At 42.3% G+C, this 21,702-nt stretch overlaps 1 protein-coding gene across 10 annotated transcripts in view; it reads right to left on the bottom strand.

The window, feature by feature from the left end:
• The window catches only part of MEF2C (myocyte enhancer factor 2C), a 163,134-nt gene extending 142,829 nt beyond the window's left edge, over window positions 1–20,305 (bottom strand). For 8 of the 10 annotated variants that reach the window (XM_060280208.1, XM_035099848.2, XM_035099852.2 and 5 more), the window contains exons 1-2: window positions 20,137–20,305; window positions 8,107–8,204 (exon numbers count right to left, since the gene is read on the bottom strand). The gene's annotated coding sequence lies outside the window, so the exon portion shown is untranslated. Of the gene's footprint in view, window positions 1–531; window positions 1,188–8,106; window positions 8,205–20,136 lie in introns of those variants that run through there. The other 2 variants (XM_035099842.2, XM_035099841.2) reach the window with 2 other exon arrangements.
• Window positions 20,306–21,702: the final 1,397 nt, after the last annotated feature.

Below are 21,702 nucleotides of genomic sequence, written 5' to 3'. Positions count from 1 at the left end.
CGTCTTCGTTTGCCCATTGAGGTCAATAAAGACAGATGAGGCTAAAGCAGGGAATCGACCGGCAGATAAACGCTAGGTACGTGTCCGGATGGGCTCCGATCCGAGCCCTCCGGCTCAACGGGATAGCGGATCGCGAGGAGCGGCGAGGCTCTCGGAGGAAGCAGCAGAGGGGAGTCCCGCTTGCAATGCAAGGGAAAGTTCGCCGCTAGCGGCGGCAGCACCATCTCGTCGACATTGGAGGCGGGCGGCAGCGCTCGCTCCACGCTGCTCAGCCAGCCTAACTTTCCAACGTGCTCGGAAAACATTTCCCCGCCCGAAAGCCTTCGCCCAGCCGGGGTGGGAGGCGAGAGGCAGGCGGCTGTTGTCGTTTCGTTTCTCGCAGCGCGCTGACCTTTCCTCTGCCCCCCTCCTCCCTCCACCTCTGCTGCGCCTTCCTCGCGGACCCTCCGCTCTAGCCAAAGAGTGGAGCAGCCCCACTACCCAAACTCGGGCGGCTTTCCCGTCTCCCAGCGCCAGCGTGACTTCACTTACCCGGGACGTCTCCAAACTGCACAGGAAACAGGCGCGCGGGCTCCGGGGGAAACAAGCGGGATGCTCCTACTATTTGTGGGTGGGGGGGAGCCAGATAAAACTCGCAGGCTTTGCAGCTGGGTCGGGGTGGTTGGAAGATAAAATAACGGTTCCTTCCCTTCCTTGCCCGGGTCTCAGGGAAGCCTAGGCGCGCTCGCTCGTCTGGCAGCAGCTCGCGTTTCCCTGGTGCCCACGTCTGAACAGATCCTCACTTGGCCTTTGCAAACTCCGCTGTGCCAGCTCACCAGCTCAGCTCTGCCAGAGCATCGCCCGGGAAGAGCTTGAGAGCAACCTTGCCCCTTTGCCTGGCGACCGCAGCGCGGGCCAAGAAGCGCTCCCTGGGCCCTAAAGTGGCCGCTCTCGGAAAGGGGACAGGCTGACTTGCTGACCTTCCTCCCTTGTTTCTCTAGGGCGATGGATCACTTGTGAAACTCCACGACGGTCTCCTTTCTCGATTCGTAGTAGTTTTGGCACTTGCCTTCTGATCTGTACATGGAGGGTTGTGTTTTAATTGCGGTGGGGGGGGGGGTAGAGGAAAGGTGTTCATTGCGTTTCAAATACAGAATAAAACATGACTTTTACAGAGGTGATAAATTAAGGGCATGGGGCATGTATTATTATTATTATTAATATTATTTTATTCTGCTCATCTGTCTTGGTTGCCCCAGCCACTCTGGGTGGCTCCCAACAAAAAAGAGTAAAAACACAACATAGCATCAAACACTAAGAAATTCCCTGTACAGGGCTGCCTTCAGATGTCTTTCAAAAATCACATAGCAGCTTATCTGTTTGACATCTGCTGGGAGGGTGTTCCACAGGGCAAGAGAAGGAGAAGGCCCTCTGCTTGGTTCCCTGTAACCTCACCTCCCACAATGAATATTCAGGTATATGAATATTGCTTAAACATTCACACCACTTCACAACCTGATGAGGCCCTGAAAACAAGAGACAATCCAGGTTAAATCCAAAATCAAGAGCAAGATAATCTGACTGAAATGTCACACAACAGTGAGCAAGCTTTGAAGCTCCAAGGAATGCTTCTTCAGGCTGGATGTAAAGCAAAACAAAAAGTAGAATGTGGGCAAATGGAGATTTTTTATTTATTTTAAAGATGCCCAAGAATCTCTTTTTTCTTTCCTCCTCTCTTTTTCTGTTTGTTGTTTAACAACCCATCTGAAGAAGAGTGCTGGGGTACTTTGAAGCTTGCTCAGTATGTGGAGACATTTACATTTCTCCTACTGTGCATATCACCATATTGCTAACTTTTAGATTCCCCCAACCCCATGAACCAATGCAGCCATTGTATTTTTTAAACGGAAACATAAAAGCATATATTTAATTAAATATCCCTGTTGCCAAAAGAAAAGTATTTGTACTTTGGAATTCAGTGGCTTTCTTGAATAGAATAGAATAGAATACCTTATTGTCACTGTACATAGTACAATGGAATTAAAAAGAAAAGGAATGGAAAGGAAAGGTATCTAATTATTTATACGGAATAAGGGACTGAACTTCTGTTCCCTGCAAGGGTTGGGTGGTGTAGACCTCCCCCTCTGCAGGCAGAGGCTTTCTGGGTGTGGGACCAGGTTCTGCTGCTGTCAGAGTTCACCAGTGGTAACTCTGAAAGGAGCAAGGCCAGAAACAGGGTATTCAAGAATGCTGGAGGGGACAGGTTGGGAGTGGTCTTGGATTTACCCAACACACTCCCAGAAAGAGAATATCAGTGTCATCGGGAGGGGGAAATTTGGAAGGCTGAACAGTGGTGGGTCTTGGGAATGGAAAACCCGTCTCCTTCTCTCTCTCTGTCTCTGTCTCTGTCTCTGTCTCTGTCTCTGTCTCTGTCTCTGTCTCTGTCTCTCTCTCTCTCTCTCTCTCTCTCTCTCACACACACACACACCCCTTGCCCGTGAAAGCTGGCAGATCTTATAAAGTCGCATTTTCTCTGCCACAGAGTTCTCCACCACCTATGATTGCCCTGCCCACTTACCAATTCAACATAATTTGCTGCTGCTTAAGCATTATTTTCTGGGCGTTAGGATTTATGCCACTGATGAGTGGACCTTCCAGCATTTTGTATGATATCTGAATCCTTCCTTACATTGTTTGGTATATCACTGTGATGGGAGTGTTTAAGATAAGTTCTAAGTACTGATCACACCATTTATACATATTACGTAATTCAAATGCTGCCAAGTCCTCTCGACCAGACCTCAGTGTTTTGTCCAGCACCTGGCACACAGATGACACTATAGATAGTAGCATAAGGAAGAGATAGACTAAGGAATCTATAGCTGAACAGGAGGGGAGCAAGAGGTGTCTATGAAGCACACACCTTTGTTTCAGACAGAATCCATTTTCAGCCATTCTTCTACAATTGCTATCATTCCCATCAGATACTGCACCTTTTTTTTTTTTTGCTAAAGGGAAGCTGTATTCAAGCACTGCACAATGATGGTGCTGGGCAGATTTAAATTTAAGGTTCTCATGTCCACATCCAACAATTTGGCCATGGCATGACTCCTTCTTTGTGATGGAGGAATGGATGATAATGATGCCATCTAAGATGGTCATGTGCCTATCAGTTTGGATGCACCACAAAAGAATGGTTTCTTACATATTCAGGGTATATGTATGCAGACATATTGAAGTTTATAAATGAATTTTAAAACAAACAAACAAATACAAAATGGCCTGAAAAAACCCTGTGAATTTCCAGAGTTGAGGGCATAAAGACCAGAAAATGTAGAATAACTTTTTTAAATTGCCTGGAGAAGGAACTTCCAGGTTCCCATTGAACACCAAAGACAAAACTCTTGCACGTCATAGTGACACTCATCATAGCACACAATACAAGGTAAGGCTGTAAATTAAGAGCAACGGGACATTGTTTTATTGCTTCACTGATCCACGTGTTATTGGAAAGACTTGATATTCTAGTATTTCAACAGGCAGACACATCTCTATCATGGGTATAAGAGGCACACCATAAATGGCTGAGGAGCAATGTTACCATAGTTCAGTTTTTGGATTTATTTATAACGTTTTGAACAGGAACTGGTTTTGAAACAATGTAGAAACCCTTCAGGATTGAAATCCACAGCATCAAATAGCATCCAGGACAATGTGGGCCTGTTGATAACTGCTACACGTTCAGTCATACAGCATTAGCATTTTCTTTTCAGCACCAACCCTGCTTTTTCTTCCACAGTGACAAACAAAACATACACCTTTAACGTGATAATGGTGCAGACAACAGGAAAAATCTAGTTACCTCAGACAGATGACATGCTTTAATGCACTATGAAGGTTGATACACTATAACTGCTTTGTGGTTTCAAGATTCAATGTATGCCTATTCTTTGGACCAAGCTCTAGGGGAAATTCACAATACAGTCATATCTGATGTTGCGTCTGCTGTGGGTTGCGTCTTTTAAAGATAAGAATGCGGCAAGCCCAGAAGTGTTTACTTCCGGGTTTTGCCCCATGCGCATGCGCAGAAGCACGTTTTCGCACATGCACAAAAACGCCGCTCTAGTTATGGACATTTCAGGGTGCGAACGGCACCCCGGAATGGATTGAATCTGTAACTAGAGGTACCACTGTACTGGCAACGGCCACTTAAGATGTATCCAGAAGATGCATGAAAGCACATATGTGCACAGCACCAAACCCAGAAATGACCGAAAACGTCAGAAAACATGTCACTGAAAGGGCGGAACAGGGGCAGAGCAGAATGGAGTGGGGTGTGCTTATACGTGTTCCACCAACACGCATGGGGTCCAAGAATGGAACCCCTGTGCAAATTGCTCATTGACTGCATATCACTTAGTGACTATGCAGCCACATTCCTGAAACATGCTTGTATGAATGCACACCACTCATTAATGCACCACACAATGACCTACCACTGATTGTGGTGAGCTGCCTCACTTGAAAATCATCGTGCTTCACATGGTGTGAGATGGTGTTTGATTTGTGATGGCTCTTTCACAAAGAGGAAAGAACTACTTGCTGTTGCAGCCATCAAAAAGTCCGAATCATGGAGAAACTTCTGCTAACCTGCGCTGATTTCAATGGGAGAGTTAATCTCTCCTTTTGAAAGCAACAGAGCTTGAAAGTGCTTAAAAGTTTGCTGAAATGTGCACACCGTTTTGTCCCCAGCTTTCAGGTTTAGGTGGTCCCTTTGGATCTGGACTACAGGCTTTAAAGTAGATCATTTATGTTTTGGATTGCAGTAACACCAAGAATTCCTTACAAGATACCTGGCTGTTCAAAGTCACAGAAGAAGAAGGGAACACATAATGTTGTCTAACCTCACAGCCCCATAAATTGGATTGAGGACCATGATGCACCAGTTTTGTAAATAAACATGCACATATTAGTGAAAATAGCATTAAAAATTGTATTATATTACAGGAAAGCTGTTTTTGCAAAAATGTGTACACAAGGGGAAATTGTATGCAAAAATGTGTGTATTAGGAGATATTCATCGCGAAATGCTTATGAATTTTCATGAGGACTTCATTCTTCAAAGCAACAACAACAATGAATTTAAGACTGGAGAAATTAGAAGTGAGAGAAACATTGCTTTTACCCATTGCTAGCAGGGGGAACGGCTGCATGGTCATGGGGTATGGGCTCATTTCTTTTCAGAGTCACCAGCCTGCACTGGTGGAGAGAGGACACTCCTTCTTTCACTCTAACAGGCCCATCTGCCCCTTTACACCCTGGTTCTATCCAAGGAGACAAGCAAGGCATGAATGGAGGCAGAGGCTGGGCTCTGCCATGGAAAGAAAACTTCTCTTCCATCACTTGCAGCACCACCTGACCCTTGAAGCCAGCTTGCCTCCAAGGAAAGAAGTCATGCACACAGAGAAAATGAGCCTACCATAACCTGACTTCATACAGAGTTCAGTAAAGAATCTGACTATAAACAAACATCTATGGTCCCCACAATCTCTTAGTCATTTCAGATTTCTAGCATGTGCTAGAAGGGCAGTAGAGTGCTCAGCAGGACAAAACTTGCTTCCAGGTGACCTATTGAACATTCATCCCGATTTCTCTTCACAAAGTTTGTGGGGAGGTTATACAATGTTGGCTGTTTGTTGCATACTCATCCTGATTTTTTTTGGGGGGGGGGGTCTATACAGCTTTGTATCAAAATATTGTTCTCTCATTCTTTCCAGTCATTTTCCTTACTGAAAATGTCCAATTTTGGGGGGAAGTGGATTTGCTGTGCAAGAAGGCTAAATCCACTTTCATTTCGCAAAATGAATTTGCAGATCTGCAATTGAATTATTATCCACAGAATAGAAACAGTCTGGAAGTGGCTCTGAGGTGGGATTAAGGAACTGGATTTCATAGATATCTTAATGGTAGATGTAGGACAAGAGAAGCTGTTGCTTGTTCAAAGCATCTATTTTTTTGCGCACAAAAACAGGGTGATCAAAATTCAATCTACAGGCTTTATTAGCTGCTGTTTAGACAGATAAAGAAATACTTTGGAAAATCCTTACCTATGGTTACCCAGGAACTGTATGTTCACATAGCCCAAACTGGTCTGAAATTATTCAAAGCAAAGCTGGGGGTATTTAAAAAATGCAGGAAATTATATGCACCAAGATGGTTGTCTCTTGGACAAGGGGTGACAAAGCTCAACAGTGTCTGTCATCTTGGTATGTTGCCAAACACACAACACAAAATCACATGGGAGATGGTGAAATAAGGGGAGGGGGAATTATATGAAGCCAACCCAAGTGTAGTGAGCAAAATTCTAGAATCTCTTGCATTTCTTTGGAGGGAAGATGCTGCAAAGTGTTGAAATGTCTCAAAGGCAAGGCTCTCAGCTTGACAGGGCAAAGGTCAACACTACTTTGGCTCAATAGCCCGAAATCAGAGAATGACACCACTGAAAGAAATATATGCAGTCGCTTCATATGTCCTGTGCATCGTCTACATATTTAGGTTATTAGGGCCCAGTTTTTAAATAGACATGACCTTATCCTGGGGACTGATACTCAGTGGTTTGTGCCAACATTATTTTTCAGTCAGAGCAAAGATGCCCAAAGCAATGAATAAGACACATCCCCCTTTTTTTAAAAAAATAGTGTTTCAGTACTTCATAGACAAGCAGTATAGAAGTCAAATTGTTTCCTTCATTCTTGAAACTCAGTAGAGAATATTTTTAGGCTTCAAATAAAAATAGTTCTTACAACACCTGAAGAATCTTCCTGTGTCATTTAGCATTCAATATAATTTACACTGAAACACCATCACCTCCAGACCATTATTTTAAAAACATGTGTTACAAACAGCCAATAATTGGCAGCAAATCCCCGTTGGATTCCTTCCAGGAAGGTAAGATTAAGGGTTCCTGTTAGGCCTAGGCCTGCTGGCAACAGGAAACAGAAAATCTTGCACCATTTCCCAGCCTTCCACCTGAAACTTACATCTGAATTAAACAAAACACACAGGGGGAAAAATGCACAACAGGAGGTGTAATTATTGGAGTAATCAACCCTTCCATACCCTTACCACGGGCTGAGGTGCAGCCAAGTGTCTCTTTCCCTTACAAGTATGATTATTTCATGGTGAGCTCAGTTAACATCCCCTTTCAGTAATTATCCGAGTTCCCCCCCCCCTTTTCAATTTGGAGTGATAGTCAAATGTTTATTTCTTCAAAAGAAACAGCGCTGCCAATTTACATTGCAAAAGCGACAATTAAATTACAGAGTGCCAGAGTCACATTTGAATACCCCAGAGTTTACACATCCTAACCCTGGGTGACTTGGGTTCCATTTTCTGTTCAGAGTTCAGCCCCACCCATGCCTTCCTATGCTCCTCTCTACCACAGGCCTGTCTTGAAAGAGTACTTCGCGAAAGCACTTCTTTCTACATCTCTCTGCTTTTAAGCTTGGCCCATGCTGGGTACAGCTCTTGAAACAAGCTTTAGGTGAATATATATATATATATATATATATATATATATATATATATATATATATGTAAGCTGGGGCGGTTGCCACAGCAACCCACCCTGAGAGGAACCAAGGCTATAGATTGATCTACCCCACAAGATTTTATTCAACAATACTGTTTTTTGTTCTCCAATCATTCAGAATATTCTTTCAATCCATATTGCTTTTATAATTGCCCATAACATATAAATTCCCAAAATCTCGTTATAATAGGATGTAGATTCCAGGAGGGTAATTTAAATATTTCACAATCCATAGGGGAGAATGAAAATGTATATAATTTCTTGTGGAATGAATTAATTGTAAAATATATTTTCAAAGGCAGGAGCTAAAAGGGTGACACATGTATATTAAATACCGTGGCATGCCATGGCTAAAACGATATAATGTACAATAAGTAGTGATTAGGGAGAAGCTTTGTCATCCGTATACCTTTTAGTACACACAACTGCAGAGTTTAGCTTGAGCCCTAAATCCAAAAAAGGAAGCAATAAATAGAGCTTTTTGTAATATTGAACAATCTTGCAGGAGGAGGGGAATTAAAATATGAAACACTCACCACATACACCCTCTGTATTTCAAATTCATCCACCTTCAGTGCTTTACTTAAGCTGTTCCATAGTAGTTACTTCACAGTTTACAACTCTTAGTCGGCACCTTGAATGTTTAAAAGCAGAACAGTAAGACATTATTAAAATGCAGGACTCTATTCGTGAAGCAAATAATATGAAAATCCTTGAAAACAACGGTTCCTGTAAAGCTTTAGGCAAACTGGTTGATATCACTTAGAAACTACGTATTAACAAGTAACTAAGATCGAGTATTTTGAGTAAATACTGTTTTTAAATTATCCAAGATGCTGAATTATCATAATAGTGAGCCACACCAAATCTGGAATGCTAGACTGAAATAAATGCAAACTGGCATATTATGTGAGATGCTTTATACTGATTGTTGCTGTTATTTCTAGACACCCTTCATCTTAAGATTGCAGGGCAGTATACAACATAATATAAAACCGTACAATAAAACAAAATGATAATAATAAAATTAGCATTAAAATAAAGTAATCTGACAGCATAGAACAGTCCCAGAGACTCAAAATTAGAGCCTCAACTTCAAATGGCAGAGTAAATAAATGTGTTAGAAAAACATTATTGGGCAGGCCAATTGTATCTCCAGTAGGAGGGAGCTCCATAACTTTATAGCTATTTCATCTTCAATAGATACCGTATATTAGGTCAGAGGGATCATGATAGCAGTGCTGACGGCATGCATAATGCAAAGAGCACCACTCAGATGAGTCCCATTGAAATTACTGTACCTAAGTTAGTCCTGCTCACAAATTTTAATGGATCTGCTCTGAAGTTGACCAACAGTGGATACAGTCCCTTGAGAATATATTTGGTCAACATGGTTCTCCCCGCCCCAAAGTATTTCTACCTACATTCTAGTTGTATGTTAAGGTGCTGAACAAGAAGTATGTTAAGGTGCTGAACAAGAGGTGCTGAACAACCTTTCAGAGTCAATCCATCACAACAGAGACACCATCTTAGCTTGGAACACAGGTGGGGTTTATTTGGGGTTTTTTTAAACCTTGGTAAGGGCTGTGATTCAAAGTAATTCTAGTTCCTAGTGGTGTAGATATATATAGTCATGCTTCTTGATCATGCTAAAGGACCTCTCCCTCTCTCCAGCCTGAGATCTGATGGTGGAAAGAGGGTCTCCTGGTTAATGGCTTTGATGACTATTGGCCATGTGTGCAGCATAACGTTTTCCCTTTTCTCATGAGAAAGCCTATTCAGCATAAGGGAATTTCCCTTTAAAAAAAGGGAGAACTTGACAGCTACTTGGTAGTCTGTATCTGCATCAGAACCCTGTTAACTGTATTGAGTCTAAGCCAGTTTGTGTCTTGGGTTGTTTACTTGGAAGCAAGTCCTTCTATGGTCCGTGGACCTTAGTCACAGATAAACAACATGCCCACCATTGCACAGCCCCGACTTTTTCTTTTCTATTGCAGACTTGTGTTCAGCTTGCTTGTTCTTTTCATATTTTACCTCCTCCACAATGGAGGCTGCTTGAAAGGATTGCGGGTTAACCTATCCCTTCTACATTCTGATGCAGTTGTATACGCAATACACAAAACCTACTGTGGGGGAGTTGTGGGCATTTTCACATCGTTTCTTGAATGCTCTGGCATGCAAAAACTCTTAGTTAGGGGTTACCAACCTTTTTAGGCCCAAGAACACATTTGGATTTTTTGTGTGAGTGCGATGGATACCCCCATGTCCTGTCACCTGTCACTCCATCTTATCAGCCCACCCTCATTCGACAGAAAAAGCGAGCACACAAACTTTACTTCTCTAAGGGATCAATGTAGGGTTTAGAAGAATTAATCTGAGCTTTGAAAAGCCCATACAGCTGAAAGAGGAAGTGAGAATGAGATTGTGCACACATTTAGTAGCTTAAAACGCAGCTAGGCTGTTCTTTTTCTCAATTCGGATCGAAACTTGTTTCGGAAGGGGTGGCGGAGGAAGCATGGAAATGCGGCGTTTCATAAGAAATTGCAGAATAGCTCTGGCAAACATCATGTGCACACCTCTCCCCGGACCAGAAGCAGGAGTGTGCTTCTTGATGCTGGGCGAACCTTAGTTTGTGTACAGCCACGGTGTCCCTCTTCCAACTTTGCTTCTTCAGCTTTATGTACTTTCCAGAGGAGAGAAAAAAAGAGAGAGCCACTGTCACTGTCCTTGCCAAGGGGGTAGGGAGCAGAGCGAGGCTTCACGGAGAAGGACCTCCAGTTTCAAAAAGCCAAGAGGGTCAAGCTGTGGCTTCAAAGAGTATTTATTGACTGGATTTATATACTACTGCCTTTCTGTCAGGAAACCCAAGGTGGCTTGCAAGTTAAACACTAAAACAAATACATTATATAAAAAGGAGGCTGACTGAGTCCTCTCATGCCAAATGGGAGCTGGTGGTATGTGTCAGGACTCCCTCGCTTCTTCTGCCTTCCCCTTAGGTACGCTGGTCTCAGGGAAGGTTCAGAAAGAAGGAAAGAGAGAGATCCTCCAAGGGGCCAACGAGGTCGCACAGCCCGACGCCTGCGAATTGCAATCCGCTCACTGCCTCCACCCCCTGCCGCTCGCCTGCCAGAAAAACCGCGCAGGCGGCGCCGAGGCGCGTCCGCACGGGGCTGCGATCCGGGGCGGCTATGCGGGAGGACTTCCTTTTCCGCCCGTCTCATGCCGGCTGCCGCCATGCCGCCTCCACCTCCTGCGCCTGGATATCGCCGGTCAGACTCAGGAGCCCAAGGGGCGAATAGGTCAGGCAGCACCCAGAAGCGTCCAGTCTGCCGGATGCCCAGTCTCTCCTCTCCCACCCCCATCCAGTCTTTTTTTTTGGTTTGGCCCAAGCCACGCGGCTGGCAGGAAGCCCTAGAAACTGGGACCGACCAACGGGGGTGCGGGGGGTGGGGAGCGAGGAGAGCGCTTCGTACTTTTTCAATGCTCCATTTTCGGACCTTATTGATGTGCTACCCTGTGCCGCCCCTCTTCATTTTCCTCCTGCTGCAAAACGATTTGATGCTTGACTGCCGGTTAGTAGCTCAGAGGCTCCACGGCGCAGAGATCAGATTCTCCTCTTCCAACTGCAACAAGGATTTTGGGGGGGGGGGGGGGGTTATGAAAAAAACCCGCATCTACCCACATCTGAAAGGCGGGGGAATCTCCCAACAAGGAAGGAGATAACTCCCTGGCTGCTCTGGGTTGATTCTGTTTGGCAGGAGGTTTGGGGATCTATAGGGAGTCATCTCACACACACGTGTAAAAGAGACGATCCTCTTCTCTGTGTTTCAGGTGTGTTCTTAAACAAAATCATTTCTTCAGGAATGTGGCCAGGTTTGTCTTGGGCTCTCAACAGCCCCAGTGCTGGGAGTTGTAGTCCAAAACTTAATGGAGGGCGCCAGTTCAGGGCATGTTGCTTTAGAAGAGTAGAACTTATTCCCACACGTTTTCATTTTTGCAATGAAACATGTCGTGTTTTATACATTTTATTTTATACATTTTATTTGAGTGTTATGTCTTGTATTGTAAAAGCTGCCTTGAGATTCTTTTGAACACGAGGTGGGGTATAAGGTTTGAAAATAAAAAAAAGATCTCCAGGGCTCAAACATTTGCCTTGCTCTTCAGAAAGGTAATGGTAATGAAGACCTGTCAAGTTATTTTGGCTCCCAAATTAATCAACTAAAATCTCACAAGCACCTCTCCTCCCTCCATGCCAGTAAAAAAGTAAGTAATAAGTAATAAAAAAATACACACACTATAATGACATTAAGAAGAACCCTCCTGGATCAGAGCAAAGACCCATTTAAGTCCAGCATGCTCTTCTCACAATGGCCAGCAAGATGTCTGTAGGAAGCGCACAAGCAGTATACGCACACTATAGCATTATGCATCCCAGCACTTAGTATTCAGAGACATACTGCCTCCAACAGTCCTACCGGGGAATGAGGCATGAAACATGGGATCTGCACCCCACCCCAACATTACGTATTTCTAAACTATATAATGTTCATTGCATTTTAATGGAAGGTATTGTCATCACCTTTTTTTCCTCTTTTTTTTTTTTTGACCACAGTAGAATCATAGAATTGTAGAGTTGGAAGGGACCACGAGGATTACGGTATCTATTCTAGTCCAACCCCCTGCAATGCGGGAATCTTTTGCCCAATGTGGGGCTCAAACCCACAACCTTGAGATTCAGAGTCTCATGCTCTCCCAACTGAGCAGGGCAAACATCATAGCAAGCATACATTGGATAAATAATAAGTATCAGAAAGCTCAGGGGCGTCTTGCCCATAGAGGCAAGTGGTGCAGGGCGCCGGGGCGCCATGTTCAGGAGGGCACAAGGGAAGAGGCAGAGGCTGGGCGCAGCACCTCCTGGCATCAGCTCATCACCCTCGCCCGCCTCGCTGAAGCAGCGCTGCACCCGGAGCCTCAGCCTCTTCCCCGCCGGAGGAGCCACCCTCCAGCCGCTGCCCGCCTCCTCCAGCCCTGCAAAGCTGCCGGTAGTGCTGTAAAAGGGTCGGCAACTCTGGGAAATGTGGGGGGGCACCAGAGGGATCTTTGTACCACGGCGCTGGGTATACTTAAGACTGAGAAAGCTACATATTTAGGATCAAATCTACCTGTCAATACCAATGACCCACCTAGCCTAGTGTCCTTTTGGGAAGCCTGCATGCAAGACCCAAGCATTCTCCCCACCTGCAGTTTCCAGCTACTGGCATTTGATCTGTAAGCTCTTCCCTCTAATCCCTGGTGTGCAGGGGGACTCCATAGCCCCTTGCTGATGAAAGCTTTTTATCTTCTCTTTACATGCCCTTGCAGTGCAGACTAAGCGAAAGGCACCAGAATCCAGATGTACTGAGCTGGGTGAAAAAAAGCCTTTACCAACTTATGACAGTTTCACATTAAGAGGACATGAAGTCTAGTGCTGCGATTCCTCATCAACATGGTGGCCAATGAGGCATCCAACCTCCCTGCTTGGTAAAACCACATGGTGGAAGGCAGAATAGGCCCCAACTAATCTTTGACACAGAGGGGGATACAGTTATTTCTAGTAGCCCAAAGCCCTTAAGGTGACTCCCAAATGGGTTGCTAATATCTCTAAGCCTGATTTGCTGCCCAATGCTAAAGCACCAGTTGTGGCAGTTCATACAGAACATAAACCCTGTCCCCGAATCGATACAAGAAGGCCAAAAAGAACAGCAAAAGCCACCAAAGCCAAATAAGATGGACTGGCAAAAACATCCTCCCTGAGAAAAAGGCAATATAATGCATCACTGGTTTTTACACTTGTAAACTGCTTAGAATCCTCTTTTGGCATTAAGCAGTATATTCATCAATGGATTACAAGGAACAGGGGATTGGACATAAAGAAGCCTTGCCCTTCGAGCAACTGAGGGTGGAGTGGAGAGGTGTGGTCTCTCAACAGTCTCACAATACTTTGTGACGTTAGGTAAGAGGTATGCTATTGCCATGTGATCTCTCCCCAAATGTGGTTGCAATGGGAGTCCTGTTTGAGAGTGGAAACTGGGCTTCATATTCTCCAGGGTTAAGCCCTTGTGCTGGAAACAGATATTGAGCCTGCCTCTGGCACAATTAAGCCCCTAAAAGCATCCTCTTCGTGCCCTGTTAGTCCCATACTGCTCACTATCCCGCTTCTCATGCTTTGCAGCCTTTTGGTACTTAACTGGGGAACATGATATCACTCTTCTCTTGTCATGTGATTAAGCACACAGCTGCCATGTTCAGAGAAGAGTGGAATTTGAAAGGAGACTGGCATGGAATGAAGGCATGCAATATAGGCCCAGCCCACACTTTACATGCTCTTAGAGCACTGCATGGCTGTACTTGTACACTGTGGGGTCCGAGCCTCATTCAATAGCATATTTAGCCTTGGGGTTAATCTAGCCTGAAAGTCAGCTGCCGGAGTGTGAAGGCAGTGCTACAAAACAAAATGCTCCTCACCATTATGTTCCATTGCTTTGCAAACCACAAAACTTTCAGTATTGGTATACAGTATATTGTTTTTCAGTAAGCATCTGAAATAACGAAACAACATCTGAACCTGCTAGAGAGAGCACTGCGCTATCAGTGGACAAAATACAAGCTCTCGGGAGTGAGAGCAAACACTGAACAGAGAGGGTTTCAAAAACAGGAAGGCAGTCAAGCTGGGTGTGGAAGAGAGATATTCCAGTGCAGTGCAATATAAAATAGCACTCAGTGTATTGAAACAATGTTTTAAAACAAGGTTGGATTCTATGGGCTGTAGGAACTGTGGACGCACTGGGACTGGGAAAGCAAAGTACGGTAGTGAGATGAAGGCTTTTCTGACGAGCAGGATAAAGCCAGCTTGCATTCCCAGGCTTGCAGGAATGAGATCCCACTTTATCTGCAGTAATACAAGTCTAAATGCTAGGCCAGTTAAAACACAACGAAAAACATCCCAGGCTTGATTCCTTTCTTCACCACAAAGCAGCAGTTGTCTCTTAATACAGAAACATATGTAAAATGCCAACCCAGAGTATTTTTTATTTTAAAACAGGTAGTTTTGGGATTACAATATCCACAATTTACTAAGTTATCAATCAGAAACATTCTTTTTAAACTTTAAATGGTGCTTATTCATTAGCATTTGAACTGCCTTTCTTTATTCATATGGATTTTCTAATCTGTTCATTGTCCTTTCTCTTTGCATTGCTGTTGACTATGAGTGAAATCAGTTAAAACACTTCCAACACCTAACAAGTTTCTCAGAAACTAAATACATTATATTCTACTAAAAACGGTCAGTCTTTTTTTTTTCAGGAGTTCTGGAAGCCAGCCAAATTAGTAAATAGGAGTTAAACAAGGAGTACAGTACATTCATTATTAAATAGTTTATTAGATATATAGTTGGTAAAAAAATTAGCAATTTTGCTCTCCCAAATAAATATAACTTTTTATAAATAGACAGAAAGAACCACAACCCACCTATATAAAGGTCCGCTGTGTAAATAATTTGTTCGATCATAAAAAACAAGTCAGAGCATGCTGTGGATACGATTCACAGAAATAAAAGCGAGATTTTCCATGGACTACAATGAGATGTGGGTTTCACCCCACTATCTCGGATTCCCCTTTTTGCTGGGCTCATAACTTTGATTCACTGTCTGAGGTTCTCCACCATCTTGAATTCTATCTTTGAATTGGTTATGTGGGCAACACAGCCCATATCTCTGTAATGCTGCGTGTCTTCTGTGTAGATTATGATCCTATCCACACCATATGTTTAAAGCACTTGGCTTTCTCCCAAAACTCCTGTAGGGAACTGCAGTTTGTTAGAGGTGCTGGGAATTGTGCCTCTGTGCATGGTAAACTACAATGGGAGGAAGACATGGCTGCTAAAGAGGCATGGATGTGTTTTAAATGTATGGAGTGATGTGACCCATGTTGATCAGGGAAGATTTCAGGGTTTCAGAGTTGGTCAGGAGCTTTGGAAGTCACCTAGCTCAACCCCCAGCTCAGTGCAGGATCTACAATACAATGTTTCTGACAGGCCTCTAGAAAAGACAGTGTGTTCCACTGTCAAACAGCTGCTACTGTTAGGAGGTTCCTCCTAATATTTAACTCAGATCTGACTCCCTTCAATTTCTAATTTCTCTTTGGAGCAAGAGAGAACAAGTCTGCTTCATCTTTCTCATGAAAGCCAGTCAGATACTTGAGGGCAGCTATCATGTTGGCGTTAACTCTGGAGGAATATGTTCCAAGATAACATACTAGAGCAGGCATAGGCAAACTCGGCCCTCCAGATGTTTTGGGACTACAACTCCCACCATCCCTAGCTAACAGGACCGGGGTCAAGGATGATGGGAACTGTAGTCTCAAAACATCTGGAGGGCCTAGTTTGCTTATGCCTGTACTAGAGCGATAGAAGAACGGAGTCTACCACTTTTCACCATGCTACATTTGGGTGTTTGATGCTACATTAGACTCTTCCTTAAATGCCTATACAGTACTCCTGTATTAATTTTTTCAGTGTATTGAGACAGCTACATATGGATATTTTGCAAGTGATGCTGCTTTGCAAGTTCCCTAAGCTGCTGGAACTCCAATAGTATGGAACTGGACTGTATGGCCATGACCGAAATACAAAAAGGCTAATCTGTTGCAGGCTTGGAGTAGAATTAAAATGTGGTGTTTGATAATCACCCAAGATGATAGAATGAGAATACATTGAGGAAAGGGGGGGGGGGTCAAATAGTTCTCTATGTGACAATGTCAAGGAAGTCTTCAATTAATTTCAGGGATTAGTGAGGAGTCACAATCGGAGCATGGCTGAGAAACAGCCATCCTCTTGATTTTGAGAGTATTGGTTTATATGATCTATAATTTATTCTAATAACCTAACAATTTTCTACTCATGAAACTGCCCTTGGTGTGTAACAGTTCCTTCCAGGAAGAATAACTTTCTATACCTGCCACTCAAGTGGTCCTGTAGTACCTGAGTGATTCTGATAGAATATTTTGTTCTTAGGCCACATTTTTGTACTTTTCAAGACTGCTCTAAATTAAATGATTAGGAAGAAGGACATTTGCTTTACGCTGCAGGAATACTGCATCTAACGCACACACAAAAGGAAAACCAGTTTGCAAATTGGCTTTTCAGATGTATAACTTACATTTTGAAAAGAAATATCAATAAATATATACGCAAACAGATGTATGCAAGGGCAATTGTGCAAGATTATAATCTCAGCAGTTTTGTCCATTCTCTTAATTTCATTAAAGCTACTATGCGTTTTCCCCAGTGCAAGGGAAAAAAGAAAGGCTTACATTGGTTTGAAAGCATATGACACATTCATGGCTTTCTAGGTTTGGAACGAGGAATAGCATACGCAAAGCAAAACTTCTGAATTTCCAGCGAGTCAAAGTTAGAGACAATACATAGAGACAACTTTGTCAAGTGTTACAATTTACTGGTAAAGACAAAGAAGTAGTAGAAAAGTGAACTAGATTGCTGGGTGTTGTTGTTTTTACATAAAGGAATGGAATGGATATAAAAGGTCTATCTGGAAAATCTGGAGAAACGGAGTATATTTAGCCCCCCCCCCAAAAAAAAGATGTTGTGGGGCTCACATGAGCCACTTTTAGCTATTTAAAAGGGTGTGAGAAAGAAGGAAGAGAGTAACTATAGGCACAATCTATGTGGAAGTCCCCTGGTGGAAATCTCATTGCAATGAACAGGAGCCAGGCAAGGTGTATTTTGATAGGGCTTGCCTATTGCGAAGTCCCCAGTGACCATGCCCCATATCTTCCAAGTATAGGGTACAAAGCACCAGCCTCACATTACACAAACAAAATTTTAAGATTAGGACTGGGAAGAATTCTGAAACAGTAAACTACCAAAGATGGTTTCAGAATGTTCTTCCTGGCAAGGGTTTATGCAAATACTGTGAATGTGCCCATCAGAAAAGCTTGAGATACAGGTTAGACTGCCTTAAATAATGGGATTGGACTCAAGGTCCTCCAGGGCAATTTACAAATCTTAAGATTCTACAATTCTTAAGATATATACCGGGTAGCTATTGATGGCAGTCATTTTAATTTGTTTCAGTCACTCCTGAGTGTGTGTTTAGGAAAAGGACAAAAGTGTGCCAATTCTGCTTTTTAAACCATCCAACCTTTAAATAAACAACATTTAGGGTATTTATTTTAAATTTCACTGAAAAGAGGAAAGGACAATTTAACAGATACTATCTGTTAGTAGATAAATGTTAGCCCTTTATTATTCAGTCACACACAGATGTTTAGATGATATGGTAACAATGTCAAAAGCTGATGATCACGGTTAATCAGTATGAAGCTAAATAAGTTGCATACATGATTGCCAATACACAAAATAAGGTTTCTTATTCAAAAGAAGTAAACTACTTTATGACTTCAGGTGTAACAAAACAGACTACAGTAATTTTTAAACAGAAGGAACTCAGGCTACAAACTCTATTTACAAAGATTTTAATTAAGTGAGTCACATTAACAGAAGCTCAGGTGTCTTGATTCTGCAAAAAGAAAAACAGTTTGTAGCTTACTATTTTTGCCATTGCTCATGAATTTGTACAATTTCATAATTTCCCATAGGTATCTGTTTTGCTTTTAAAAAAGAAAACTTTCTAGAATTATTTATCTTTCAAGATAATGGGCATGGGGGAATTTCAGAAATTAACGGCAGCATTCTTTGCCTGCTTACTCAGAGTAAGACCCCCTGTGTTCAATAGGTCTTATTCCCAGTAAAGTGTGTGTAGGACCACGGTCAAAATGTATTTAGGATCACAGCCTAGGAAGCAAATGATGTGGTATGCTACATATTTAGTATTATCAATTAGTGTATAGCTCCATGCAGTGCTATCTTAATCATGTTTGCTTGAAAGTAAACCCCACTGTATTTCATGTGGCTTAATCCCAGGCAAGTGTGCACAGGATTTCAGTCTTGGATTGATATCAGAGGAAACACAGGTTCAGGTTCCTTAAACAGCCAATTAAGTTACCCCTTCTTTCTGAACATAATTTGTGTCATTGTATGAAATCAGTGACCTACAGTGACAGTTCATAAATTGAAAACTGTTCTTGCAAATGTCTGTGTCAGTGGCATTCTGCTTTGGCAGCTGCCTGGTTTTAGGACAGATATAAAGACAAATCAGCTGTTCTGCATGCTTCATCCCCCCCCCCCCATGAACAAGACAGACAGGCAGACCAAGGCTGTGATCGTAAACACAAATTTCTTGTAGGAAAAAAAAGGAAATTGTTTGGATTTACTTTGAAAAACCGATTAGTGTTTGAAAAACGTTTCCCATTTCTTGAGATCAGTAACCCCTGGACTTCATGTTCCAATCACAAATATTCCATGTAAAAATCTCTTTAAAGTTGTTGAACAATCCTGGCTTTAAAACTCCCATGCTTATTTTCCAAGCAGAATAACCTTCAGTGCCAAATTAATGTCACAATTTATCTATCTGTTGTTCTGTGCTCTTTAAACTTGCGTGCCAGGCAGTATGTCAATATGGAATCTGGTTGTTAAAAGCAGTTTCATATGTTCTCTTTGTATATAGACTTTGTATTGGGTCCCCCCCCTTCTTCTTTTTCTTCTTCTTCTCCTACCCCCTCTTTTTAATAAAAAAACTTGATTACTTGTTTACAGAAATGCTTTCAATTTGTTTGACAGTTTGTAAGAACTGCTGTGAAGCACAGTTAAAAGCACAAGCTTGTGAAAATAGAAATTCATCATAAAAATTCTGCTCCTCCCCAAAATACGCCTTAGCATTTGATCTCCCCCCCCCTCTTTGCTGTAATTAAAATAAGATTGTCCTGAAAAAATGTTCCTCAGGCTCCACCAGCAGAATGACGGTTTTATGAAATTAACAGTTGTTCAAACAGCACACATGATGTAATTAAAGTGAAATCAGGGTGCAAATACACTAATATATTCACACGTAGCTTTTGTTTCATAATCCAACTTCTTTCCCCAGTGACACCACCAGCATTTAACGTATGGTTTCCCTTTGATCAGTAACATCTTAATTTTTTTAAAGTCTTCCACATTCGCTCCCCATTTGGGAGGTAGAATGAGGGCATTCCAAAATGGAACATATTCTTTTCACTTCTCACTTTTTTTTTAAAAAAAAGGAAAATCATTTTGAAAGGGGGGGAGGGAATGTGCTTCTTAGCTTTCCTGCCAATTTTTACCCCTGCATGCTAAACATATATATTCTCAACATTTAGTCTTCAGAATACCTTTTCCAAAAAGCGGCAGTAATATAAAACACTGGATCTTGGTTGTCAAAGTTTCTCTTGTCAAAGGAATTATTAGAAAGAAGCCTGTTTCCAAAATGTGTCTCATTTTTTACATTAAAAAAAATCCTTTAAGTTTTTGAAAACTTACCTGTGGTTCCTGTTCCTAGGCAGAATTCTAGAGTAGAATTAGGAGATCAGCCTCAACTCTATTTTTATATAATATATATATATTAAAAAGGATTTTATTTATTTAAACTTACCAGTGCCCTTCTTCTCCAGGAAGATGTACCCGTCAGCACCTGCTGAGGGTTTCGATGATTAAACTGGCAGGTAAAAAATTCCTGTAGAATAAAGCCAGACCAGCTGGCTTTGAAGAGAAACCCCCCAGTTTGGGTCCTGTTTGCCTCACTCACCCTCTGCTATGAAGGCACAGGCTTTTTCCCCTTTGCTGTTGACCTGTAAGATGCGTGATTTCCATGCACAAGTGTCTGGCATGCCTGGCCCCACCTGCTCCTGTCACTCGAGAGTAAATTTAGCTGTAAAAGGTATCACTGACAAGCAGACCTTTGTCAGCTCTGGCGAAAGAACACAGAATTACTCTGTCCACAAAGCAAGCTGTAAGTTCAATTGGAAAATATCAAATCAGTAGCTTTATCCAAAAATCACTTCTTGGGAGGAAGCAAAATGAAATGACTTTCAGATGGCCAAAAGTAAAAGTAAAAAGTGTGTGTGTGTGGAGGGGGCATACCCCTCTTTTACAGTGAAGTTAAAAAAAACCCCTCATTTCCAAGAATAATTTTAGAACAAGACAACTTTTTGTACTTTTTAATTACAGATGGAAGGAAACTTCTTTAGAAATGGAAACAGAACACACATCATTCGGGTTATTAAACGATGTTAAGTATTAAATGGATTTCTTTCCCTTTTCACTCTTACTTTTATCCGGAGAAATATTAGAAACCTAAAACTTCTCAAAGAGGATTCAGTAATCTCGCTCCCCAAATTAGAACGTCGTGTTAAGAGACTGCATTTCAGAATTACACAGAGGCTTCAAAAATTGAGGAATCAGAGCAAATGTGCATAAGTAAAACCTTGTTAAACCTTGAAGCACTTTCATTCTGGATTTCTTCTCCTTTCTAGACTAAGGTAAGGGCATTTATGTCTTGCCAATCTGCTATTGTTATTCACCCGCCTCCCCTTGGAGAAAAAAAGTGTATAGGACTAGAAATTGAGAAAAGAAATCTGGTAGTTACCATTAGTACCATTAATTCACCAAATGAGTGAAATACCAGGCAAATGATCTGGTATCTGCATTACCAAAATCCTGATCTTCAGCGATATGGCAGGAAACTACGACATGCCCCAGTACTGTTGTGCTTAAAGGGGGGGAAGGTTGAGGGGAGAGAGAATGAGAGGTATTGGGAAGGGGAGGCTGGGTCACAGGCCCTTTGTCAAATAAACAAGCTTCCTATTTACTAACTGCACATAAACAGCTACTCACCAAACTCATTTCTCTGCAGGGTACCACTTTCAGATAAAAACATGGACCTGATTGGCATCATCCAGTATCCATGGAAACACGGTAAGTACCTCTCTCAGAGTGAATGTCTCTTATTCAAGATTTAAAGGCTGAGTACTGGGTAAGTGAGTGTTTTCATTTAATAATTATATGGGAGATACTTTTTAGAAGCTCGCAAAGGGGAAACAGGTTTGGGGTGTTGCTTGTGCCATAACAAAGCCCTTATGCTTTCATCATGTTTTTTTTTAAAAATTGTGTGTTTGAGGTTCAGACTCTCTAGCTATTCTCCCCCCCCCCCACCAAAGAA

This window comes from Zootoca vivipara, chromosome 11 (genome assembly GCF_963506605.1).
Source record: "Zootoca vivipara chromosome 11, rZooViv1.1, whole genome shotgun sequence".
Taxonomy (NCBI): Eukaryota; Metazoa; Chordata; class Lepidosauria; order Squamata; family Lacertidae; genus Zootoca; species Zootoca vivipara.
Note: the sequence above shows the minus strand (reverse complement) of the source record. Positions and strands in the feature narration are given on the sequence as shown.